This window comes from Adelges cooleyi, unplaced genomic scaffold, assembly GCF_023614345.1.
Source record: "Adelges cooleyi isolate 19-005CV unplaced genomic scaffold, UGA_ACOO_1.1 ACOO_flye_CR_arks_rails_tigmint_CR_PRNA_248, whole genome shotgun sequence".
In the NCBI taxonomy this organism is placed as follows: domain Eukaryota; kingdom Metazoa; phylum Arthropoda; class Insecta; order Hemiptera; family Adelgidae; genus Adelges; species Adelges cooleyi.
This window is the reverse complement of record NW_026095913.1, coordinates 267596-286751: the sequence shown is the minus strand read 5'-3', so window position 1 is coordinate 286751 and position 19156 is coordinate 267596. Positions and strand designations below refer to the sequence as shown.

General features: G+C 30.4%; 1 long non-coding RNA gene across 1 annotated transcript; it reads left to right on the top strand.

Moving 5' to 3' along the window:
- The first annotated feature begins 2915 nt into the window (after window positions 1–2915).
- On the top strand, window positions 2916–4467 carry LOC126837362 (uncharacterized). Its single transcript, XR_007685511.1, has 3 exons — window positions 2916–3081; window positions 3452–3534; window positions 4353–4467. It is a non-coding gene; the product is annotated as an uncharacterized LOC126837362 (long non-coding RNA).
- The last annotated feature ends 14689 nt before the right edge of the window (window positions 4468–19156 follow it).

Genomic DNA, 19156 nt, shown 5'->3' with positions numbered 1-19156 from the left:
TTATTGTTTAACGATTTCTATGGACTAACTGTACTGGTCCTTCTATTTAATTCTTACTTCATTACATTATGCACAGGTTTTTATTTGTCTGAAACCAATATATCTTATACACACACCGCAAACTAGTTTCATTGATTAAAATTATATTTGTTTGATCATAATATATTTCTTGACCGTTTTAACTGATTTGTTATTCAAATATAATATATTTTTTTTTATACCAAAGTATTTATAACAACATACTTAACCACAGTTATCAGAGCGTATTTTAACTACTGCACAGGTACACAGTCAAGTAGTCGCTCCTAAAATTTCCCCTCATAGGAAAGACATTGGATCATGAATATGTCCTATACTTTTTGGAAACAAATAAACTGAAAAATTATGTGTAGTTGAATAAACCAACTGTTTAAAAAAAAAAACATTAAAAAAAATATCGATATATTTATTCTTTCTGAAGTATAGAATACTTTTACATTGCTCGGTGGCTGGGATGTGGTGTATAATATTTATATAACGTATTGCAAAACAATTTTAAAATGATGCGATTGATATACTTGCATTAACATTTAATTGCTATTTATATTTAAAAAGTTATTAGTTTCAACGTTATTTATAAACGTACCATGCGAAATACTAACTAGTGGCTTACAATAGCTGCAATATAAAATGTAATTTTGAACATGAATGTTTTCATCGTATCGTGTAAAGACCACGTCGATGCATTTGTTATTCCTAGTGGTTAAAATCGACGGATTATTGTTATGTTACAAGTCAAACTCTTCCTTCCTAAGTAAATGACATTCCAGCAGTGTTTGGGCAAGTTTGGCTTTAATATATTATTATCTAATCTACCATATATATATATAAAATCCTAACGTCACGTGACGTCGTATTATACGTGATAGAAAGAGAATAGGTTTTAAAAATCGTTTTAACTTTGGAGACATCGAAAAATATAACTAGGTCGATTCTTAAGACGTTGTTATTGTGTTGAATATATTTCTTATTTACTGCATTGGTGTCTGACTAACAGGTAACTGTTTGATCAAGCGGAAATAAAGAAAATAATTCCCACCCTTTTAGGAGAAAAAGGAAAGGACTTATGATGAATTTTTCCGGGAACACTTTCTAGAGAAACCAACTTAATAAAGATTTTTTACTAACATAACGATTTCTTAAAAAGAATGTATAATTATTTCAAAGATAAAAACTACCTAACAAAGAGGCGAAATGTAAAGTTTATTTATGTTAATAATTATTATATAAAGATTTAGTGTTAGAGATAACATAACCTAAATGGAGTGGCTAAATGAAATATCCTGGCTGGCTAATCACATTGGTATTGGCTTGTATACCAATATACGTATAATATTCAAATATAGTATACATATAACACAGCTTGTTATTATTATACTATATGTTAATAATGTTGTTATTTAACTCCTATTTATTTTTACTTTTATAAATTTAAGCATAGGTTGAATAGCATAAAACTGTGATTTTCGATAAAGTAGAGACAATCGTGTCGAATTTTCAGCAAATTATTGCTTCAAGGTCAAAATGCTTAAATGATCTTTTTTTTTACAACATTTTATGAGCTTTATTTTTGTATACCTTCTTTTTATCCGTATAATTAATAGAAATTGAGAAATTTCGATTTTTACAGCCTTTAGGTCGCTGTCCGTAATCAAAGCGTACCACATATCAATGGGGACCTTTTCGGGTTTTCCGGTTTTGGGGTAGAAGGAATTGACTTTTGTAACATCTGACCTGCCGAAGTACTAATCGCATACCATCGGTCCAGGAAAAAAGTTTGCTTTACTTAAACCTAACCGGATTCACATGCGTACTTAGTACAGCCAGTAGTTCTTTCAAACAAGTTTGAGCTAATTAAAAGTGACTCTTTGATTTGATTGAGAAAAATGTAAATATAAGTCCAGCTTCGATGTGTGGAGCTGAGATAGTATTGTTTCATTTATTTAATTTTTTATGTTTGTTTAAGCTTATATTTTTTTGAACCACTGAACTGTTTTTTTCAGGGATTAAGTCAATAGATCAGAAATCGGACAACTCATTTGGGCCAAAAAAAGATTATCCATTCACATTGCAAATCGAGGAAAATCAACCAAAATATTACACATTTTTCAATAATTATAATTTTAAAAAGCCAAATTGTATGAAATATTATTCAGATAGGACACTATCGATAAACGTTTACAGTGTATGTATATGTATAATTTGCACACGAGTAAATCGTTTTTAAAGCGAGTATAGTAAGTACTTCTAGAAAAATAACAGCAAGAGAGTGCTTATGTTAAAAATGACAAACAACGCAAACAAGAACGTTCGTAAGCGACTCTTGTTTACAGTGAAATCGCACAGCCTAATAGTTCAAACTTGAAACCGTTTTCATTCCTCAAGTATATTTTCTTATAGGAAGTCTTGCGGTAATTCAAAACGATGCACTACAAGTTATAAAATCGCCATAAGTACTATTATCGAATAGTTTCAAAATAGTTTTTACTTCCAAAACTAATAGTTCTGAATATTCTGAATCCAAGTTTAATAATTTGAAAGTTCGTAATGAATCCGAAAATTAATAGCGTACTGTTTTTCTGCGTGGCATTATACTTTTTGCAATGTCAGGGTGCCCGCATAACTGTCGAAGAACGTGTAAGTAAAACAAACACTTTATTATTATTTACGAACACATTTATTTACACTTGCGAACAATACAATATAATAACAGTAAGGAAAAATGCATTAACTACTATGAATTCAACGTTAGTAGGCTGGAAAAACCGCAAAGCATAATATATTTCTGGTAGTTTGGCGTTTTGATTTTAATGTGTAAACAATAATATAAATTTTAACGTCTAGTTCTTCTACTAAAAATAATAGGCAATTATACGTGGCGTAGTCATGGAATATGAAAAGCAGGATGGCATATACAAGCCAGAAGATGGCGATGTGACCATAACCTTGAAAGGTGTAGAGACTGTATTGAAGAAGTAGAAAAGCGACTCCAAACATGCAAAATACTTTATAGTGTTGCTTTTTTGAAAGATATATTATCAAGTAATAAACAATAGACAAATATCAAATATATTTATTAAGTAACATTTTCAAAAAATATTGACAAGACCTTTTAATAATCAAGTTTGTCGTTTGTATAGCTGTAAATTCTTTTATATTTTTAACAAAATGCCAGTTAAAAAAATTAGAAAACAGGAGGATTCTTTTTAGTTCCTACAAAAAAAATATATATATAAGATACATGATTATTTTTTTAAACAAATTTATAAATTTTAACAAAACTGTACAATTTAGTATCACATTATTATTTTTATAATGTTACACATTATTATTTTCAATACCTTTTAGGTAAAATTGTCCTAGTTTCATTATTTAAAAAATGTGCAATCATTTGATTTTTTTTTTAATTCAGAGTATACATTCACATTCAACGAAATTAATAAGTACATAGAAAAAGCCCTACAATATGGTTCATTAGCAAATACTGGAATAAAAGTAAATAATAAACCATTTTAAAGATGAAATACTAATTAAGTTGTATGTGCTAGGCCTCTTGAAATATTGTATGTTTCAGCTATTATTCTATATAAATTAGGTTAAAATTAATTTTGTAAGATTCTTGAAGATTTGTACAAAATGTAAATTATTGTTTCGAAAATTAATGTTACGCTTGATAAATATTTTTTAAGTTATTTTTCAGTTTCATTTTTTTTTAAATTTAAATATCTTTTTGGATCTTGAACAATATGTCTTTTTCTTTTAAATTAAAAAATATATACATACTTCCTACCAGTAAAATTGATAAAATTTCAATAGTAAATTATTTGGCTTATGATTTTTTATACATAAAAAATAACATCTTTTGAACGATATCTTGCAGATTTTGCTCCAGAAGGGCAAAAATTAAAAAAAAAAAAGATTATTGTTTTTCCTCGTATGAAAAGAAGCTTGAATTGATATGTAATTGATATGATTATTTATTTTTCAGTTATAATTTGATCGTTGTGAATACAACATATCTCTTATCTCTAATCTCTTACCAGATAACAGCGTAACGCTTTTTATGTAACGCTTTTTTCGATTACGTGCCAGAGCAAACCACCCCCCCCCCCCACCAACCCCATTCCATTTATAGTATTGTACTGTTATCTCCTATCTCTTACCACTATCTCATAACTCCTATATCTTACCTCTTACTCTATCTCATATCTCTTTTAACGCACTACACTACTTTATTCTTAAAATAATGGAAAATTTGTTGTTTCTCTTTTTGAAAACTTTGTAATGTCTAGTTTTTATTCTAAAAACAATAGATGATGCTAGCAACACTATTTGTAGAATATGAAAAACCCAATGGAATAAACTTTGAAGAATTAAACAAACTGATTATTGATACGAACTTGTTTGCCAATTATCCATTTCAGTATCTTGATAGACCAAAAACGGCAATAGCATACAAAATGAATAAATCGGGTAATAAACAATATAATAATTATAACCAATAAATGTATAGAGTAAAATGATCAAAACCATTGAAAACCATTGTAGTAATGAAGTTTGTTATTTGTATTGCTGTAAATTACAAATATTTTTTTACTAAAAAAACACAATTCTCGGACCAGACAAAATATTCAACAGCAGGAGTCCGCCACCCTAACTCTCCTTTGCTATACGCAGACGACTTTACTATCACATGCCGTAGCTCCAGTAGTACCACTATACAACAACTTCTGCAAGACTCAACTAATGAACTCATATCATGGTCTAAAATGTCCGGCTTCCGTTTCGCTCCGAAAAAAACAAGTCTTATACTAATCAACCAAAGAAAGAAAAAAAAAACCATTTCAGTAAACATTGGCTCCCACTCTATCACGAACAAAACCCAAGTAAAAATTCTCGGAGCGATTATAGACTCTAAAGCTTCATGGCTACCTTACATTCGACACCTCAAAAAATCTTGTATCCCTAGAATCAACATAATCAAAACACTCTCTCACACCTCCTGGGAAGCTAATACTGGTACCCTACTTAAAATTCATAAGACTCTTATCCTTTCCAAAATTGACTACGGAGCCCCCCTTTTTTCAACATCCAAATCATCAAACATAACATCCCACATCAAAATATTAGATCCAGTACACAACACCGGGATTCGTCTATCCATTTTAACTCCATCCATTCATAACAATTGTTGGTGTACAAAATGAATAAAATACATGTTAGATATTATATGAACAGTATTTTTTTTTATTTTTTGAACTTTACTACAATGTAAAATTTTAATTTACATTATTATTCTTCAGCCATAATAATTTTAATTAAAAATAAATTGCAATTGTATCGAATTTCAAATAACTCAGTTGCTATTAAGTTGACCGGATTGGTTTGTTAAAAAATGTATAATATTATTTTGTACTTGCAGAATACAACTTTACTAGGAAAGAAGTTGAATACATCGTCATTGATTATTATTTTCCAGGACAGTTTTAATAACTATTAACTTTTATTAAATATATGATATATTTATGTGTGTAGTTTGTCACATACAAATGTAGTTTTGATTAAATAATAAATCTTTTTGTTCTAATATTTTGATAGAATTTATTTGATTGCTTTAAGTATAAGCTGGTACACGTTTAAATTTGCGTTGCGTTTTTATTTTACAAAATGAAGTCATTCAGTGACCGATTCTAGTGTGTTATAGCGACCAGATCACGGCCTAAGCTAATTTTTTTTCAACTGCTTATTCTCAATTTATGAAATAAAGCGATCTCTTATCAATACTAACAACATGGATTGTGATTTGCTAGTCTTTCAATACATGACGTTTAAGAAATTAATCAAATTTTTTTTTTTTTTTTACTCTAGTTACATGTAAAAATATTATTTGTTATGTTATTTTTACAGTTATACCTAATATTTTATTATTGTTTATCCGAGTATACGCATTTTGGCGGAGTTTTGTTAACATAATTGTCCTGTGTTACCGTTTAGGGTCATAATTTGTTAGAGCTTTGAATAATCTTAAAAAAGTTAAATATTTAGTAATTTCATAACATTGTGATATAACATAAACAATATTTTTTTTAAATAAAAAAAAAACTATGAAATTTCAATAATTGTACTAATCATTATTTGAAAAGATATTGAGTGTCCTACGTTAAATGTATCACCCTGTACATACCGAAAAGGCGTTTAGTTGCTACGAAAAATAATTGATTCCGCCAATAAGCTTAAAGCGGTTTTTTTGTGACCCAAAAATAAATGTTATTGGGAAACTTGTGTTTGATCAAATTTGTCATGAACATTATGACCTATGTGTGCTCGTGTCTAAAAAGCTAACACGGAGCGCTGACTGTAAACCATAAAGTGAGCAGCACTATTTACGACTACTACATGTGTAAAAAAAAATTAGAATAATATAAAGAAATGAAGGTTTTAGGAACTATAATATTAACGAAAGTGATAAAATAATTTTCGAATAAACGCGCATTGACCGTAGGAATACCAAATATCAATAAAAAAAAATTGTTTAAACGGTGTCTGGACCTTCGACTTAATATTATATTCCATGACCAATCCTTATATTACATATAAAATTGTCTCAAATATCTGTGGCCAGATGTGGTCAGAACCTAAATTAAGGGTTATTAATTTAAGAGTGAATCCCTTTCTGTTATAATAATAATTCCTGTAGTTTGTAGACCCGTGACCTCCCCGTACTCACTAAGCCACGACTCCACTGCTATGGCTTTTTTTTATTGGTCCACATTTAATTTTGATTGTTACTATACCGATTTACTTGATAAGCACCTCTGACGATTACACTTTGGATGACGAGGTTGGTGATAAAGCTTTAATATGTTAACTTATTTATCTTTAAATTTAGAAAACCCGAAAGAACCGAATTATTGAACATATTATTAAGTTTTTGAAATATATTTTTTCACGTGGTATAAATTGTAAAATAAGAACAGGAAAATGTATTTAATATACATATAAAATGTCATCACTATGAAACCCTGTAAATTAAATAATCTAATTAAACTTCATAAGTTAATAAAAATACAGTTCCTATAAACACATTTTTAATTTTATTACATATATTCAATAAATTGAAACCAACAAATCTAAAAATAACAATAACAATGGATTTTACCTAAAAAAGTGGACTGTAACGAATCACGCCTATAAGTTAAAACACATGAACGTGCCATTTTTAATTTATTTTAAGACAATTTTTAAACTGGTTACTATTTAAAAAATAAAAATAAATGTTGAAACGTTATTTAATAGGTGTAAACAGATTATGTAAAACGTTATCTGATCATCATGTTCTCGTTACTGAATTTACTATCTTAGGTATTAGGAGTAATATAGGTAGTTTCGTTTGTCATCGCGTTGTATCGAAAACCAAGGCGGTCCAAGTGCTCGCTTATATATCCAATGTAAGAATTCAGAGTGCTTATATAATAATCGTAGAGGTTAATTATGGTATTTGAATTTCTATATTCAGCCAATAATACCTCTATATTGACCACACTGTGTGCAGGTTGACAGTCAGTGATTAAAAGGATCTCCAACGAATCCGCATAGAGCATGATAGGCCAGTTAAGCTGTTGCATCTGGAGACATGGTTGAAAGCTTGCCATGGTTTCATGAAATGGACTTGGAACGACACTCCTGTCGAAAGATTGGAGTACCCTTAATACGCCAAACAATTTTGACAAAACGGACGCAGCTATTGCGGCACTAGCTCTCAGCTTACTCCAACAAACATCAGCGACAAATTTTGGTGAAATCCTACTACACTCATCGATTGTATGAGCCATTAATCTGAGGAAGTCATTGAATTTTTGTCCGTAACTGCATCCCATCATGTAAGGTATAGTTCTCAACCTATCTAATGACCTGAAACTTGAACTTGGATCATAAAACCTAAGTTTCTTTGTCCAGTGCAATCCGGTTCTGACCTTATCGAACCACATTTCTTCCCAATGCTGTTGTCGACAAATATAGTTGATATGATCTATTTCAGCCATGTGTAGTCTACCGTTACACCTGGTATCGTTTTTTATGCATATAATGGCTAACGCAATTAAAAACTTAATAATGACATTTTTTTCCATGTTAACCCGTTTGAGCACTAGATTATTTACTTGATAAACCGAATATGACCTGCTTAGTCTATAACAAAAAGGAAAATGCTTAAAATTGATTCTTTTTGTGCCACGTACTAGACGAGTACTAAAAAGGCAAAAAGACACGCACTTTTTGTTTGCCTTGGATAATTTAATTACTAAATGTCATTAAAACGTCAAATTTGTTTATATTATAAGTTTAATATACTGGTACTTTAAAAAGGGCACGTGACAAAGTAGCTAGGTATTTATTATGTACGAACTAGATATAATTAGAAAAAAAACAGCACAGTGCAATCGGGGCGTTGTGAGGTCGAAGCATATTATAGCAGGTGTTTGGGGAGGTCATAAGTCTTTAAGGAAATTTTATACAATTTTATACAAAAATTTAATACATAAAATTGTATTCGACATTAAATTTTGATATTAGACACCATTTGGCACAATAAAATCCAGCACAGCGCGGTTAGGGCGTATTGTGATATGGACGTCACCGGTCTATAGGAATTATTCTTATCTGTAACTGGTACAGTGCAGTGACACATATTATCGCTTACTTTTCTTAAACATATACAGGGAAATCCAACTAACGTCAGACTCTAATTTTCTCGGAAAATATGAAATTTATATTCGACTTATCGTGAACCAATCAATACCTCACTGGTTTTAATTAATAATTTGTTTTCCAAAGTGTTTTTATACTATGTGATCTCAACTTCTCAGAACTATTTGTTTTTACTCCTCTCCCACCTTAGTTTTTTTAAAAGCAACTTTTGCGTTTAAAATGGTAATGCATACATTTCATATACTTTTTAAGCTGAGAATAATGTACTAAACATTTTGACTGGTCGATAACCAGATTTGGGATATTTTTTTTAAAGTTATAACAGTTTAAAAGTTAGGATGGGAGGGGGAGTGTGGTCGGGAAATTCACGCAAATAAATATAACACTACACTCCACCTTTCCTCCTGCCCTAAACTTAAAATTTCAATAACTTCAAAAATAGTTAGTCGAATCAATTTATTCATTCACTCAATTCTCAGATTCCAGGTTGCTACGTTCACCATAGTACTACAAATTTATTTTTAAGCACATAATATTGACATTATGTAAAAATCTTTATATTTTCATCTTGTAACATGGGCTTTCCCTGGATAACTTACTACTAATACTAACTTATGTTTAATCTTAATGTGCTTGGTTTGAACTATACTGATTTGAACCTACTATCCATAATTTCGCATTGTAGCGTTTATTTAAGAGCGATTTTATCACTTTCAGTTATAATAATAATTCCTGGAGTTTGTAGACCTGTGACCTTCCCGTTCTCACTATGACACAATTCCACTACAATGACTTTTTTTATTGTCCCACGTGTAATTTTAATTGTTACTATTTACTTGATAAGCACCTCTGACGATTACACTTGGATGACGAGGTTGGTGGTTAAGACGTAAAGCTTTCATATGTTAACTTATTTATCTTTAAATTTAGAAAACCCGAAAAACCAATACTAACATTCCGTTTTAAATTTTGGTTTTAGAGATTTGACGTTTTTTTAAAACGAAATATTAAACATCCTATCTAATTTTTGAAATATTTTTTTTCACATCGCATAAATTGTAAAAAAAGAACAAAGAAATGTATTAGATACTTGTATAAAATATCATCACTATGAAAACTTAATAATCTAAATTTTATTATACTTCATAAGAAATTACAAAGTCAATAAAACTACAATTTAAATTAACACATTTTCTATACTTATTACATTTATTAAATACATTGAAAACAATAAATCTAAATATAATTATAATAATGAAATGTACCTATTAATAAAAAAGTGATATAACAAATTTTACCGTATAAGTTATAACGCATAAACGTGGTATATTTAATGTACTCTATAAAACATTCTGGTTACAATTTCGACATAAACATAATATGTAAAACGTTATCTAATCATAGTGTTCTCGTTACTGAATTTACTGAATTAGGTATTAGGAGTAATATAGGTAGTTTCGTTTGTCGTCGCGTTGTATTGAAAACCAAGGCGGTCCAAGTGCTCGCTTATATATCCAGTATAAGAATTCAGTTTATTCACATAAAAATCGTAGAGGTTAATTATGGCGTTTAAATTTCTATATTCAGCCATTAGTACTTCTATATTGACAACACTGTGTGCAGGTCGACAGTCAGTGGTTAAAAGGATCTCCAAATAATGTGAAGCGGACATGATAGGCCAGTGAAGCCCTTGCATCTGGAGACATAGTTGAATCCTCGTCATATATTCATGAAATCGACTTGGAACGACACTGCTGTCGAAAGATTGGAGTACACTTAATACGCCAAACAATTTTGACAAGACGGACGCAGCTATTGCGATACTAGATCTCAGCTTACTCCAACAATCATCAGCGACAAACTTTGTTAAAATGTTGTTACACTCATCGATTGTATGAGCCATTAATCTCAGAAAGTCATTCAATTTTTGTCCGTATGCGCATCCCATCAAGTAAGGTATAGTTCTCAACCTATCTAATGGCCTGAATCTGGGATCAGTTGTAGATAATCTACGTTTTCCGATCCAGTTTAAACTAAAAGTTCTGACCTTGTCCAACCACATATCTTGCCAATGTTCTGGTCTACTAAGGTAGTTAACATGATTTAGTTCAGCCCCAGAGAGTCTGCCGTTACAACTAGTATCGTTTTTTATGCATATAATGGCTAACGCAATTAAAAACTTAACATTTTTTTCCATGGTAAACCGTTGAGCACTAGATTATTTACTTGATAAAACGATTATGACCTGCTTAGTCTATAACAAAAACAAAAATGCCTAAATTAATTCCATTTGTGTCACGTACTAGATGAGTACTTTAAAGAAAGGCGAGACGACACGCAGTTATTGTTTGCCCGGGACAATTTAATTACTAAATGTCATAAAAACGTCAAGTATATTATTACCATAAGATTAATATACTGGCACTTTAAGAAGTTCACGTGACACAGTTGCTGTTTAATATGTACAAACTAGATATATCTAGAAAAATACAGCACAGTGCAATCGGGCATATATATTTAAAATAGCATCTCTGCTACGCATCAAGGCTAACACTGTAAAATAAAAATTATAGAAAAAATGTTTATGTGTGATTAAAATTAAGTTTTGTAGACATTTCATCTACTATCACGGGATCATTTTTTTTAAGCTGCTTTTTAAAAAATTTCATCGAAAAATAATTAACTTTCTAATTAAAACTAGAAAAAACTGTTAAGCAAACTTATGGTTGAATAAAACTAGTTTTAAAGTCAAACGTATACTTATATAAAAATAAATGTTTAACAAAAGAAATTTAAAGCCAATAAATAAAGTCATAATAAGATACAAAAAGTGATGTATACAAACCTCAGTTGTTATTGATTTATTATTGGAAATGTATAGTATGGCTATTAAAATTTTAAAAGTTGTAAAAGGTATTAAACTGACATTTGTGTTTTTTTTGTACCCACATTGAATTTTTTACTATAATTTATTCGATTAGCTTTTCTAACGATCACACATTGTATGGTGGTCCGTCGAGAAAAAAGTTTAATATGTTAACTTCATCATCTTTAAATAGGGTCAAACCTGAAAAACATTTCTTGGAAATGTTGGCGTTAAATAGTAGCAGAGAGGATTTGATGCAAGAGGTAGACCGAACAAAAACTAGACGGACGTTTGTAAATAAAGTTATATATAGAAAACTTAACAATATATTGACAGATAAAGGTTTTATGTAAATGTTTTGGCTAGCCAATCCCATTTATGAGCTGGATTAGACAAAAAAGAAGTGGATTTAAAATTATTTAATAAGTTAAACAAAAACACTCGATTTTAAATTTTAGCTTTAGCGATTTGACGTTTATTTATAAAAAAAAACCGTTGACTTTTTGAAAAATCTACTTTCACGTCGTATAATCGTGAAATAAGAACAAGACAATGTCAAAATATATTAATGCCATCACTGTGAAACCCTTAAATGGAATTCTTTTTTCAAATTTATTAATAAGTTAATTAATTTAATTAGGTTTGCAAGTGAGACTAGTCTTAAATTAAATTAATTATATACTTCATAAGACATCACCAAGTCAATAATTATACAGTCTATATTAACACGATTTTTATTTTTATTAAATATATTGAAAGCAATAAATCATAAAATAATTATAGCAATTGACTTTTATCTATTGAAAAAAAATTATAATACACAAACGTAATGTAATATATTATAACAATTTTTGAATTGGTTACATGTTTATATGAAAAAAAAATTAACGTTATCTAGTCTGCGTTTCCATATTACTGAATGTATTATTAATGTTATTAAACTAGGTGAGGAGTAATAAAGATAGTTTCATCCGAGATCGCATTGTATTGAAAACCAAGGCGGTGCAAGTGCTCGCTTATATAACCAGTGTAAGAATTCAATTTATTCACATAAAAATCGTAGAGGTTAATTATGGTGTTTGAATTTCTATATTCAGCCAATAATACCTCTATATTAACGACACTGTGTGCAGGTTGACAGTCAATGGTTAAAAGGATCTCCAAATAATGTGCAGCGGACATGATAGGCCAGTGAAGCCCTTGCATTTGGAGATATTGTTGAATCCTTGCCATAGTTTCGTGAAATGGACTTGGAACGACACTTCTGTCGAAAGATTGGAGTAGCCTTAATACGCCGAACAATTTTGACATAACCGACGCACAATTTGCGGCACTAGCTCTCAGCTTGCTCCAACAATCATCTTTGACAAATTTTGTTGGAATCTTGTCACACTCATCCATCGTATGAACCATTAGTCTAAGAAAGTCATTCAATTGTTGTCCGTAACCGCATCCCATCATGGAAGGTATAGCTCTCAATCCGTCTAATGGTCTAAAACAGGCACCTGAATTACATATTTTGGATTTGATGGCCCAGTTCGAACCGTCCGGAACAGTTCTGACCTTATTGAACCACATCTCTTCCCAATGTTCCGGTCTAGTAATGTAGTGGACATGAATTAGTGTAAGCCCATTGAGTCTACCGTTACACCTCGTATTATGTTTTATGCATACAACGGATAACGCAATTAAAAACTTAAAAATGCAATTTTTGTCCATTGTTTAAGCAATTGATTTTTCACTATAACAAATATAACATATAAAATTTCTAAATTAACTAAATTGTTGGTATGGAACATATTATTACAGTAGGTGTTCGGGGAGCTCCTTTAAGAATATATATACAAGTATATAATAAATTATGTATGAAAAACATCCTTTATGACGTGGAAAGTAGTTTGACTATTTTGTAAAAAGTCATATGGCACAATAGTTTTAGGTTGAAAACTGTTTAAAACTATATACGACTTTAATGAAGAATGGCTAAAGACTGGCTGTTCCTAAATATATAAATAAAAGCTAAATGAGATCATTTGAAAGTGATTTTATCACTTTTATTAATAATAATTTCTGTATGTAGACCTGTGATCTCTCCGTCCCCTCCATGCTTTGATTCATTATGCCTCGATCCTACTGTACTAGTCCTCTCGGATAAAATCACTTTTAAATAAGAGCTTTGATGCTAATTTGTAAACACTGCACCTCACATTAATTCTTTCTTACTTAGCTGATTTACACTATGCCTGATTTAGACTTAACTGGATTGAAAATTCTAACTACGGTTCGAATTGCAGTGTTTATTTGAAAATTATTTTATCACTTTCAGTTGTAATAATTTCTGTAAACCTGTGACCTCCCCATCCCCACTATGCTTAAACCCCATTGTACTGAATTTTTTTTTGGAAAAAACATAGTGGCTAAATTAACACATAACCAATGTCTTGTTAAATTTTGTTGGAATGATCGATGATTCATGTTACAATCGTTTGTACTCTATAATTTAAATTATAATCGCTTATACTCAATAAAAATAATATGTATGTATTATATAGTTCCATTAGATCAATCTCACACTTACTATTTATACTTCATAGATTAATATTCTCTCATAGTTCTACTTTACTTCTATTTTACTAGATTGACAATGTACAAAACAAAACGCTTCTAAAAACCCTATACATACATCCTTAAGTTGTATATTTATTTTTTGATGTGTTATAAAGAAAAAAATGAGTCTCCAACATTGAAATAAAAAGTAAATCTTCTACTGGTACTGTGTTGGAGAAAACAATAAATTATACTAATACCTAATAAGTAGTATATGTAAATAAAATAAACATGTTACTAACGTTTATAGCCACTAGTGGTCGGCTGTTGCCTGTTAGATATAAATTTTTAATTGTGTTTTTTTAATAATAGTATTGAAGCAGTACCATAAAGTTACATAGAACTAGTATAGTATCATCATCTCATGTTATCATTTTTCACGAAATGTCTGCCAATTGTTAGGTACTTAATTTAAATTCATTCAATCCTCAAAAATGGGAGTTCTGCTCAAATCGACTTTATATCAAGTGTGACTCAATAAAATCCATATTCAGTTAATTATGTAGTGTTGACAAATTGGTTTTTATCGATTAATAAAAATTGATAATGCAATCATTAAACTAAGCCATAATTGTTTTACACTGTAATAAAAGTTACAACCAGAATAAAAACAAGCGTTTTTGGAGACGAGATTAAAAAATAATATTTGAAATAATATATATCATCCATTGTATCAACTGATTTTTTTTCGGAACAGATAACATGGCGTTTCGGTATACGACGATGCTAACAGAACAAAATAACACTAATTATTTCGTTTCTCACACCTAATATACCAATATTAAACTTAAAAAAAAATTGAAATTCAAACATACAACTGATACTTGAGTATCTTAATAGTATCATTCTCAGATGTGCATACAAATGTTGTAATGATTTGATAACATTTTTTTACGATTTAAGATGTTTATGTAAAAATATACAAAATTTGTAATTGAAGAAAACCTGTAGTCCCGAATTTTTTATTCGTTTAATATGCTAAGGATACATAAAAGTTATATCTCCTGACACATTTCCAACATAAAAGTCCTAAAAGTACGGCTGAAAACCCCAAAAAAACTTGTACCCCCCCCTAGGTGGATAGGAAATAGGTATAATTTAAGTTTAAGACTATTGACGTGTGGGGCATACCAAGTAGGTAACTATTCCTTGTAAATTTCAACTCGATTTTGTGAGTATGTGTGACTAATCTTAAATTAATTAAAATTCGTAAGATATTACAAAGCCAATAAAAATACAGTTTATACAAACACATTTTTTATTTTTATTAATTTTATTAAAAACACTGAAAGCAATAAATCTTAATATAATTATTACAATCGATTTTTCCCTATTAAAAAAAAAACATATAATGTAGCGAATTAAACCTTATAAGTTGTAAAACATAAACTTGCCATATTTAATGTATTTTTTTTAAAAATATTGGTAAACTAGTTACTATTTTTATATGTAAAAAAAAATGTTTTAAACGATATCTAATCAGCGTGTTCGTATTACTGAATTTATTGATATTAGTCACTTACGTTAGGAGTAATAAAGATAGTGTCATCCGTGCTCGCGTTGTAATGAAAACCAAGGCGGTGCAAGTGCTCGCTTATATAACCGGTGTAAGAATTCAGTTTATTCACATACAAATCGTAGAGGTTAATTAGGGTATTTAAATTTTCATATTCAGCCGCTAATAATTCTTTATCGACGACACTGTGTGCAGGTCGACAGTCAGTGATTAAAAGGATCTCCAAGGAATGTGCAAAGAACATGATTGGCCAGTTAAACCGATTCTTTTTGAGATGTTGTTGAATCCTCGCGATAGGTTCGTAAAATGGACTTGGAACGACATCTTCGTCAAAAGATTGGAGTACCCCAAATACGCCCAACAAGTTTGACAAAACCGACACACCTGTTGCGACACTAGTTTCCAGCTTACTCCAACAATCATCAGTGACAAATTTTGTTTTAATCCTGTCACATTCATTCATCGTATGAACCATTAATCTAAGAAAATCATTTAATTTTTGTCCGTAACCGCATCCCATCATGAAAGGTATAGTTTTCAACTTATCTATTGGACTGAATCGGCCTTCTGTAGAAAATCTGCCTTTTCCTATCCAGTGTGAATCGGAAAATTTGACCATACCGAACCACATTTCTTCCCAATGTTCTGGTCTACTAATATAGTGGACATGAAATAGTGGAAGCCCATAGAGTCTGCCGTTACAACTGGTATCGTGTTTTATGCATATAACGGCTAAAGCCATTAAAAACTTAATAATGACATTTTTTTCCATGCCAAATTGTTTAAGCACCGAATTTTTTTAATTTTAAATAACAAATACGACCTTCTTAGACTATAACAGTAACGATAATGCCTAAGTTAACTCGATTTGTGCCACGTACTAGACGACAGTACTCAAAAGACACGTACTTATTGTTTGCTCGGAACAATTTTAGTTACTAAAAGAAATTAAAACGTCAAATTTATATTTTGCCTTAAGTTCAAAATACCTAATTGCACTTTAAAACGTGCACGTTACACAGTGGCTGTTTAACATGTGCAAACTAGATATTATATGGAAAAAACAGCACAGTGCGATTGGGACATAAGTTCGGACAGAGCAGAAAGCAGTTGTGTTTGGAAGCCTTTGATTTTCAAAGCCGCTATGGATTTTTTTAAATTTTGACTTTTGAATGATATTAGTTGAATCTTTTCGTATATTTTAAGCATGAATCCTAATTTTGGCCATACGAAATTTGAGCATGCGCGCTATCAACTTTTGAAATTCAAATAAGAGCCCCCATGTTTTTCGAGATATTCTGTTAGATTATTATTTTTTAAAAATAGTGGTTAAAAAATGTTTTTCCACCTAGTAGGATTTACAGTGATGTTGCTCTAAATGTCAAATTTCGACAATTCGTCACTTTTTTGCCTACAGTAACACATTTTACACATTTATTACTTTATATTATTGTAATTAAACTTTATTTTTACTCTATATTAAATAGCAAAATTAAATTATGTATTACTTAGTAACAATTTGATGTGTTTAATAATAATTATTAAAACTTTAGATGAATAAAATAATTTAAATGGTTTTTATTATAATATCAAAGGTTATTGCACATGTACCCTTTTTTAATAAAATATTGGACGATAAAAACAAATATGTCAGCGTAACGGGCAGCCAATCAAAATCAAGTACACAGTACAAGCAAGTAAATAAAATAAGTAACATTTAACATTTTAAATTAGATAACACGAATAGATAAGTGTAAAATGTACAGCTGGGCAGGCGTACACTCCGGCTGAGTACACTAGGGCCAGTGCAAACATTCTTAATGTGGAAAGTAGCTGCCGGCTAATTATTGTATTATATTGTTTCTAGTTTTAACCTTAGCTGCAGTATTTTCTATTTCTTTTGTACGTGAGCGTCATTCCTAGGTACTTATAAGTCTAATCATACTCGAGAGTACCAACATAGTACACGATCTTTGGTTGGTAATTGGCCAGACGATTTTTTAAATGGAAGGTTGTAACCACAGTTTTATCTACGTCGGGCTTGAGTTGCCATCTATGCAGACACGCTGAGATTATACCTAGGTTTTTGTAAATACTTTCTCAGTGGTTTCAAATTTCTAGTGTTGCACAGCTAGTGTAATGTCATCAACGTAAATAAAATTCTGCGATTTTTTTTTTTTTTTTGGTAGGTCACTTGTTAGATATTGAACAAGATTGGTACGAGAACTGACCATTGGGTTTACCCATCGTTCAGCTGTCTTGGTTTATTATGGAAATTATATTACTCAGCCCTGCAAACTAAATCACGGGCAACGCTGGGTCCGGACAGCTTGTATTTTATATAATGATCAAATGCTTTTAGATTTGATGCGGAGCAACAATGCTATTGGGTTTACAATAATGTGGGCTTTTTTATTACTGGACCAATTCTTTAGAGAAGCAACTCTATAAATCAAAAATGTTATCTAGTTGATACTTCGGGTGGGTAAAAGTTGAAAAAGCTTACTTCTTTACAACTAAAATTTTAAAAAAAACATACAAGTTTTTACTTTTACTGGCTATAATTTCGAGAAAAAGGCTCGGATCGAGTTGAATTTTACGAGGAATATTTATTTGGTATGCCCCCATACGCCAATAGCCACAAATTTAAAAAATACCCGCTTAATAGCCCCCAAGGAGGTTCAAGTTTTTTTTGGGGGTATTTGGGCCGTCATTTTAGAACCTTTTAGTTGAAAATTTGTCAGGAGTCAGAACTCATATGATTCCATAACATTTTAAACGAAGAAAACAATCGGGACTATTGTTTTTATAATTGCCTTAATTCCTTAATTGCCGGAAACTGTGTTTTTCCCAGATTTTGTATATTTTAACATAATCACGTTTAATCCTAAAAAATATATCATCGAATCATGACATTTTTATGAACATCTGTTGAGAGTGATCCTAATTTTGTTTTGAGTAATTGAGTACCAGTTTTAGGTTTTAATTTAATTTTTTTTTTTTGACATGTATATATCTATTGGCTGGTGGACAAAAACCTCTGTGTGCGAGTGTGCTTCACGCTGAACGTTACCGAGGAAAATGTGTTCATGTGGCGCGATCTAGTGGTTGTATACATTACAGATATATATAAGGATAGTCCAATGAATTTGTTAGGTAGGCACTTGCTTACTGGCAAATCAAGGAAATTAATTTATGAGAAATGTTGAATATTGATAAATGTTGACAGTAAATCGATTAAGGCCAGATATTATAAAACTACTAAAAAACGTTTGGCCAGAACAGATAATTAAGACTATACTATCATTATTATATATCACATGAAGATTATAGATCGGAAATAACCATGTAATTATCAGGACATATCCGTGTATTGATGTATCTGCATAAAGTGTAGATACTCTTCACTTTTTTTAACTTCA